This window comes from Capricornis sumatraensis, chromosome 5 (assembly GCF_032405125.1).
Source record: "Capricornis sumatraensis isolate serow.1 chromosome 5, serow.2, whole genome shotgun sequence".
In the NCBI taxonomy this organism is placed as follows: Eukaryota; Metazoa; Chordata; class Mammalia; order Artiodactyla; family Bovidae; genus Capricornis; species Capricornis sumatraensis.
Genome location: NC_091073.1, coordinates 122,932,937 through 122,942,107, shown reverse-complemented (window position 1 = coordinate 122,942,107; position 9,171 = coordinate 122,932,937).

The following is a 9,171-nucleotide window of genomic DNA, read 5'->3' as shown; positions in this document are numbered from 1 at the left end:
CGGCCAGAGCAGCAGTCCCAGCCGTTTTGGCACCAGGCACGGTTGCATGTAAGAGAGTTTTTCCGTAGACGGGGGCGAGGGTGGGCCTGGTTCTGGAACGATTCAGGAGCAGTACATTTACTGTGCATTTTATTTCTATTATTATTCCATCAGCTCCATGTCAGATCATCGGGCGTTAGGTCCCAGAGGTCGGAGACCCGTGGGCTAGAGCATTTACTGTGGTTTCTGCAGGAAGAGACAGGTGTGCCGCAGACACCAGACTGGCTGGTATGGATAGTTCAGGTGAGTCTAGGACAGAGGGGTGGCCCCTCGTTGTTGGGACTGGCCCCGAGCTGGTACGCGCAGGTGGGCGGTGGCCCAGCCCGGGAGAGCCTGATGAGAGGGTGGTGATGGTTCGTGGAGGGCACTCGCCGGTGGCCACGTGTCTACGTTCTCCAGGAACTGGCTGACCCTGGGGCAGGCAGTTCCTCCAGGGTCGCCAAGGCCCCCCATGGCAGAGCAGCAGATTACAGGGGACCGACGCCTCCCGCGGACAAGCAGGCCGGGCGCCGTCTTGAAGGCGGAGTCTTGAATGAGGCTGCCTCACCTTTTCATTCCCCACAACTTCATTTTCTAATTGAAGTAGACCTGATTTACAGTGCTGTGTTAATTGCTGCTGTACAGCGAGGTGACTCAGTCACACACACACACATTCTCTTTACACGTCTTTGGCTGCCTCGGTCTCGGTGGCAGCAGCTGGGCTCTCTCATCACGGCACCCGGGCTTCTCTCTGGTCGTGGCCCTCGGGTCCCGGAGCGCCCGAGCTCAGCAGCTGCGGCCCGAGGGCTTGGTTGCTCTGCAGCATGTGGGATCTTAGTTTCCTGACCCGGATTGAGCCTGCATCCCTGCACTGGAAGGCAGAGTCTTAACCACTGGTCCACCAGGGATGTCCCCTCATCCTTTTTTAAAAATATTCTTTTCCATTAATGGTTTATCGCAGGATATCGAATACAGTTCACTGTGCTGTAGAGTGAGACCTTGTTGTTTATGCATCCTGTATATCACCTAAACTAACATGCTAATCCCAGACTCCCAGTCCTTCCCTCCCCCGACCCCATCTTGAGTGCAGTCTCCCGGGAGTATACTTGTCCTTCGTGTCTGGCTCCTTTCACTAATGTCCTCAGGGTTCATCCATGTTGTGGCAGGGGTCAGGGTTTCTTTCCTTTTAAAGGCTGATATTCCTCTGTATGGATGACTTCACTGAGTTTGTTCACTCATCTGTTGGTAGACACTTGGGTTGGTTCCATGTTCCGGATGGCGTGAATAATACTCTGATCGTTGGTGTACAAGCATGTTTGAGTCCCTATTTTCAATTCCTTTGAGCACACAGCTAGATTCCAAATTGGTCAAGGAGTCATTTATTTATACTTATTTAACTTATTTGCAGAGTACATCCTGCGAAATGCTGAACTGGATGAAGCACAAGTTGGAATCAAGATTGCTAGGAAAAATATTAATAACCTCAGGTGTGCAGATGACAGAAAGTGAAGAGGAACTAAAGAGCCTGTTGATCAAAGTGAAAGAGGAGAGTTAAAAAGTTGGCTTAAAACCCAGCATTCAAAAAACAAAAATCATGGCATCCAGTCCCATCTCTTCATGGCAAATAGATGGGGAAACAATGGAAACAGTGAGAGACTTTATATTCTTGGGCTCCAAAATCACTGCAGATGGTGATTGCAGCCATGAAATTAAAAGACGCTTGCTCCTTGGAAGAAAAGTTATGACAAACCTAGACAGAATATTAAAAAGCAGAGACATTACTTTACTGACAAAGGTCCACCTAGTCAAGGCTATGGTTTTCCAGTAGTCACATGTGGATGTGAGAGTTGGACTATATAACGAAAGCTGTGTGCTGAAGAATTGATGCTTTTGAACTGTGGTGTTGGAGAAGACAGAGTCCCTTGGACTGCAAGGAGATCCAACCAGTCCCTCCTAAAGGAAATCGGTCCTGAATATTCACTGGAAGGACTGACGCTGACACTGAAACTCCAATACTTTGGTCACCTGATGTGAAGAACTGACTCATTGGAAAAGATCTTGATGCTGGGAAAGACTGAAGGTGGGAGGAGATGGGGACGACAGAGGATAAGATGGTTGGATGGCATCACCGACTCTGGTTTGATGGCATCACCGACCCGATGGATGTTAGTTTGAGTAAGCACTGGGAGCTGGAGATGGACAAGGAGGCCTGGTGTGTTGTAGTCCATGGGGTCGCAAAGAGTCAGACTCGACTGAGGGACTGCGCTGAACTGAACTGAACTGACACAGCTAGGTGCTGAAAAAACCTGAAAGGTGAAGGCAAACTTCTCTCTTATGGCAAAATCAGAGCAGCAAAAAGAAAACATGAAAACTGGTATGCATGAGAAAGGGGCTTCCTAGGTGGCGCTAATGGTAAAGAAACCGCTTGCCAATGCAGGAGACGCGGGTTCAGTCCCTGAGTTGGGACGATCCCCTGGAGGAAGGAACGGCAACCCACTCCAGGATTCCTCCCTGGAGAATCCCACGGACAGAGGAGCTGCGCAGGCTACAATCCATAGGATTGCACAGAGTCTGACATGCCTGAAGTCACTTAGTGCACGCAGGCATGAGAAAGCAAAGCGTGACTCAGATGCCTTTCCACCCAGGACAGTTTCTCAGAGAGTAGCTGCAAGGCTGTGATTCAGCGGAGAAGCACGATGCCAGGCCTCAGAGGCACAGAGGTTTTCCTCTTGAGACTGAAAATGTGACTGATTCAGTCTATTGAAGAGTCTAAGTCCTGACACTTTGTAAAAACAAATATACATAGAATTGATGTGCGATAGAGATTTAAAATTGAAAACTTGTGATAACAAGCTAGTCATATTCTGGTATCTGGGTTTTACACTCACTTCTACACAAAATACAGACGATACTAATAAATGAACGCAGAGGCATAAATATCGCGCTAGAAAGCAACCAAGAGCCTGTGGCTCGTCTTTCAAATTAAATTTGGTAAGTAGGTTTATGATTGTATTTCTCCTGAGGAAATGTGATTACTTTAAAATAGTTTATGTTTTTTTGAGGTGCAAAGACTGACATACAGATATTAAATAGGTCGATATTAAATAGAACAGAGATTGATAGTTACGGATCTCGTCCAACCCCCTCATTTTACAGATTAGAAAATTTGAACTGTGAGAAATCAAGAAAATTACCCAAATGGATGCAAATTCCAGCTCCCATTCTTCGTATTAATATCACGATGCCTTTGCTTATTATTCTAAAATTATCTCCATCATGTTTCAAAGCGAGCCTTTTTCCTTGCATTTCAGGACTGGGAGGATGTTTAGCAAAACTGACTGAGGACTAGCTGAGCAGGCTGCCCGGCCAGGGCCCCGGACTGCATCGCCCTGGCCAGGGATCTGCTTCTCTGCAGACACTAAGGGTAAGTCCTCTTGACCAAGGGTATCTGTCCTGTATCCTGATTTCCTAGACCCCTAGTCTCAGCTACTGACCTGGAAAGAGGTGGCAGTGATGATGTTGTTGAGTTGTTCAGTTGTCTCCAACTCTTTGCGACCCCACGGACTGCAGCACGCCAGGCTCCTCTGTGACGCGCTACAGTCAACACGGGAAAGGAGGGCGAATGCTCGATCGCTTTTTCCCTTTCTCCACCAGCTCTGAAGGTTTCACACTGGTTCCTGGGTACTCTCCGTGTTTTGCCAGCTGTGGCAGTAGGACCTTGGCTGGTCTTTCCGGTCCCTTGGAGGGAAGCTCTAGGCCCTCCTGAGTGATGGAGGGTCCTCATTAAGTACACGGACCACCCCGCCCACTTAGGCTAATGAGATGGGGCTAGCTATAAATATCATATATATGTGGGCTGCCCTTGTGGCTCAGCTGGTAAAGAATCCGCCTGCAATGTGGGAGCGCTAGGTTCAATCTCTGGGTTGAGAAGATCCCCTAGAGAAGGGAAAGGCTACCCATTCCAGTATTCTGGCCTGGAGAATTCCACAGATTGTATGGTCCATGGGGTTGCAAAGAGTTGGACGCGCCTGAGTGACTTTCACTTTTATCATATATGTATTTTTACATATATGCATATATGATGGAATGCTTTTCAGCCTTCAAAGAAATAAGGAATTCCTGTCATGTGTGACATCACAGATGAAATCAGAGGACATTATGCATTAAATATGTACAGGTTTTGGTATATTTCTAAACTTAAAAAAAATTTTAGGTCTCTATCCCCAGTTCCCTGGATAGCCACGTTCCAGTTTTTCATTCTGGTTCTTTCTGTGTAAGGAGCATATGCAGCGAAATCTGGATTCGGTCTTCACCACGCTGACATCATGACGCCACGCTGACGCGACCTCAGAGATGAGGATTTAAACCCTCTAATACCCCTCCCCACCGGCTTCCACAGACAGATCCATCAGTTCAGTTCAGCTCAGTTCAGTCGCTGAGTCGTGTCCAACCCTTTGAGACCCCATGAATCGCAGCACACCAGGCCTCCCTGTCCATCACCAACTCCTGGAGTTCACTCAGACTCACATCCATCGAGTCCGTGATGCCATCCAGCCATCTCATCCTCGGTCGTCCCCTTCTCCTCCTGCCCCCAATCCCTCCCAGCATCAGACTCTTTTCCAATGAGTCAACTCTTCACATTAGGTGGCCAGAGTACTGGAGTTTCAGCTTCAGCATCATTCCTTCCAAAGAACACCCAGGGCTGATCTCCTTTAGGATGGACTGGTTGGATCTCCGTGCAGTCCAAGGGACTCTCAGGAGTCTTCTCCAACACCACAGCTCAAAAGCATCAATTCTTCGGCGCTCAGCCTTCTTCACAGTCCAACTCTCACATCCATACGTGACCCCTGGGACAGTTGCATCACAGGTCCACATTACATCGACGTTTAGTGTTTTCATCATTATGATAATGTAAATATTTGTCTCTGCTGACCCAAAGCTCCATGCTAGCAGGCACTGTCCCACAGAACTTCCTGAGATGATGAAAATGTTTTACATCTGAGCTGCCTAACTTCAGATATACGTGGCAATGCAGCTAAGGAACTGAATCTTGCTTCGTTCTAATTAATTACAATTCCAATACTCACTCCCGTCTCAGGGCTGTCATTTTGGCAGCCCATGGAATCTGCACTGTGATTGTATTTCCTTTCTTGTGCAACTTTTTTCCTAAGTTATAACTGTCTTCATTTTTATACATCTCTTTCTCTTTGCAGTGTGTCCTCACCTCCAGGGGCTACATAAAATGCGCCCCATTGTTCCCAGTGAGCTGTTGGCATGGGGACCCCCATCAGCCATGCCATCTCTCTGGAAACGCTGCGATCCCCTTCCACCTGGCTCACCTGTCACTGGGTGGGATGCATTGGCCAGCAGCTTGCTAAGGACGAACCTGAGACAAGTAGATTTCACGACGTCCTCGATGTCTGTGAATTCTTTTTCCACACGGTTTGGTTGCATATAGGACGCTGGATTCCACGGCACGGCATCTTTCAGGATGCGAGGAGGCTCGGACCTCGATCCCTTGCACAGAACTTTGGGATTCTTTTCTCTCTGGAACCGTTTAGGATCTCACCCTTCATATTTTGAACTTCACACCATGTGGGACTTTACATTCATGATTCTAGGGCATGGAAAGGCCCCCTTTCAGACTCAAAACGTGTATGTTTCAGTTCTGGGAAACTCCGCTCAATATTTCTGTGCGTATTCCCTCCGTGCCTTTTCCCTGCTTTGTCTTCCTGAGACAGTCACAGTCTGAGATCGGGCTCCCACGCGCCCCTCTGGCCCCACTGGGCTCCCTGAGCAGCCCTTTGTCTGCAGACTCTCAGGGCGAATTCTTCCAGCTTTCATCTGCTTGCTCATTATTCTCTTTCCTGTTCTCTGACTTTTACTTACTGGAGCTTTCCTGGTGGCTCAGATGGTAAAAGAATGTGCCTGTGATGTGGGAGACCCAGGTTCAGTCCTTGGGTGGGGAAGATCCCCTGGAGAAGGGAATGCCAGCTCACTCCAGTATTCTTGCCTGGAGAATTCCATGGACAGGGGCTACTGTCCAGGGTTGGATTCCTTCAACTTTTATCTGCTTGTTCACTATTCTCTTTCCTGTCCTCTGACTTTGATTCATGGTTTTCCTGTGCCTTAAAGCTACAGTATTTTCTCTTGTTAGTCTGAAGAGCTTGGCAGTTATTTGGTAACTTTCTTCCACTTGTTCCACGGTCTCTGCTTCTTCTGAAAGCCTTTCATCATTTCACTTGTTTTTATCTCTTTCTGTCATGTTGGAAGCATCCCATAATGTTCTTCGTTGTCCATTCAACTGATTACAGCATTAAAAAAAACAAACCTTTGGAAGGTGTGTGAGTGGAGAGAAGGTGGCATGTCAAATGCGGGCTTGTCTCTTGGAAAATGCTTCCATATTTGGTGGCATCTGTGCTTTGATTTGGAGAAGGCAATGGCACCCCACTCCAGTACTCTTGCCTGGAAAATCCCATGGATGGAGGAGCCTGGTAGGTTGCAGTCCATGGGGTCGCTAAGAGTCGGACACAACTGAGTGACTTCACTTTGACTTTTCACTTTCATGCATTGGAGAAGGAAATGGCAACCCACTCCAGTGTTCTTGCCTAGAGAATCCCAGGGATGGGGGAGCCTGGTGGGCTGCTGTCTATGGGGTAACACAGAGTCGGACACGACTGAAGTGACTTAGTAGCAGCAGCAGCAGTTCTTTGATTGGAAACACCAAAGGTCAACAACTGCATATCCTGCTCCGTGTAGCTCAGTGTCTCCAGGGCGGGATGCTCGGGGCCCCGCCCCAGGGCTGCCCCCAGGGTGCAGAGTGGGACTCCTCCCTGGAGCTGGGGGCAGGGAGGCCTGTGGGCTGGTCCTGCCAGCCTGGCCTCGGGCCGTGTCTCCCTTCCTGCTGCCATGCGCCTGGTTACCCATCTGGAGTCTGCCTCCAGTTTCTCCAATTAATACAACTCTAAGCCCCTGGACGCAGGGAGCGCTGCCTGACCGTGGGGCTGGGTACTCCTCGAGCAGACCCCGAGTCCCCGGGGCGACGCCCCGTCCTCCCTGCCCTCGTATGCCCTTCTCGCCTCCCTCTGACCCTGGGGTTGGCCAACGGCAAGGTTGACGGCATTCTGAGCTGAAGAGGGTATTAGCCGCTAATCTTCCGAGACTGCTGCTAGGGAGGAAGGGGTCCTTTCGAAGAAAGGAACGGCCAAAGTCAAAGCTGAGCCCAGCTGCTTTCAAGAGAGCCTCAGAAATCAGGATTAGCGGGGGTGAGGAGAGAGGACGAGGGCTGGGGGGGCAAACTAGGCCAGTGGGCTGGCATCAGCCTGAAAGTCTCATGCAGAATTCAGGAAACCACCAGTGCAACGAAATGGCAGCCTCCAGCCTGGGAGTGAAACATGCCAACCACACAGCTGAAGAGGGGTTGTTGATGTTGTTCAGTTGTGTCCGACTCTTTGAGACTCCGTGGACTACAGCACGCCAGGCTTCCCTGTCCTTCCCCATCTCTCGGAGCTTGCTTCACCTCGTGCCCACTGAGTCGGTGACGCCATCCAACGACCTCATCCTCTGTCGCCCCCTCTCAATCTTTCCCAGCATCAGGGTCTTTTCCAGTGAGTCAGCTCTTTCCATCAGGTGGCCTCCCCAAAGTCCACAAGGAACCCGTACAACTCAATAACAACAAATAAATAACCAGGCTGAAACAGAGACACAGGACCTGGATAGACATTTTTCTAAAGAAGGGATAGAAAAAGATGCTCAACATCGCTAAACATCAGGGAAAGGCAAATCAAAACCACAATGAGACATCGCCTCACACCTGTCAGAATGGCTATTCCCCCCAAAAAATGGCAAAAGATTGTGAATGTTTGCAAGGATGTGAAGAAAAGGGAACCCTTGTACACTATTGAAACGTAAGCTCGTGCAGCTGTAATGGAAAACAGTATGCAGGTTCCCTCCAAAATTAAAAATGGAACTGCCTTGTGATTCAGCAAATCCCACTTGTGGGTATTTATCCAGAGGATTTAAAATGAGAATCTCAAGGAGACACCTGCATCTTCAGGCTCACTGCAGCATCGTTCCTGATGGCCAAGACATGGGAATAAACCAAATGTCCTTCTCTGGGTGAGTGGATAAAGATGATGCGGTGAATGTCACATTACAACACCAGCCAGCCCCCAAAAAGAAGGAGATCCTGTCGTTTGCAACAACATGGACAGAGCGGAGGACATTATGCTAAAAAATAAAAGACCGGATCTAGTCTCAGAAGGACAGGTATTACATGATCTCACTTAGATGTGAAATCTAAAACCATCGAACTGAGGACCTCCTTAGCCATCCAGTGGTTAAGACTCCACACTTTCAACACAGGGGACACAGGCTCGAACCCTGGTCGGGGAACTAAGATATGTGTGGCGAGGCCAAAGAGTACAATAAAACAGTCAAACTCAGAGAAGCAGAGAGTGGCATGGCGAGTGTCCGGGGCTGGAGGCTGGGCTTGGAGAGGCGTTTGTCGACGGTTCACAGTTTCAGTTACACGAGAAGGATGGGTTGTGGAGACCCAAGGCACGGCCATGAGACTCCAGTTAACAGTGTGCTCTATACGCTTGAAATTCTCAGCGAGGCTGTTGGATCCCAACACGACAGTTCCCACGGCTCGGCGACTATGGGAGGCGATGGCTGGGTGGACTTTTCACAATGTGTTGGGATGTCACAACACCCATGAGGCCTTGCAGCTGGGTCTTCAGCCTCGCCTGCTGATTCTACGTCAGGAAGTACCTGCAGGGGCCCTGAGATCCAGTCAGGCCAGCGGAGGTGCTAAGGTGATGCTGGGTTAAGGGTCTACAAATAGCCAATGTGCCAATGATACACAGAGTGCGTGTGTCCCGTGGCCAGCAGGGTCCTGAAGATTTCGGAAGAAGATGTGCCTCCTGAAGGAAGAGCAACGCATCTAAACCACTGCTGCCGCAAGCCCCGCGTCTTCCTGCGCTACGTGCCGAAGCCACTGACCCTGAAAAGAAATTCATTTTCAGAAATTATTTTTAAAAGCTGCAAGCTCTTCCAGGAGTCTCGAAGCGTAAATCATGTCTTTCACAAAAACCCATAAAATATACTTGGCCTGTACGATGTAATGAAGCCGGGACACACCTAACATTCAGT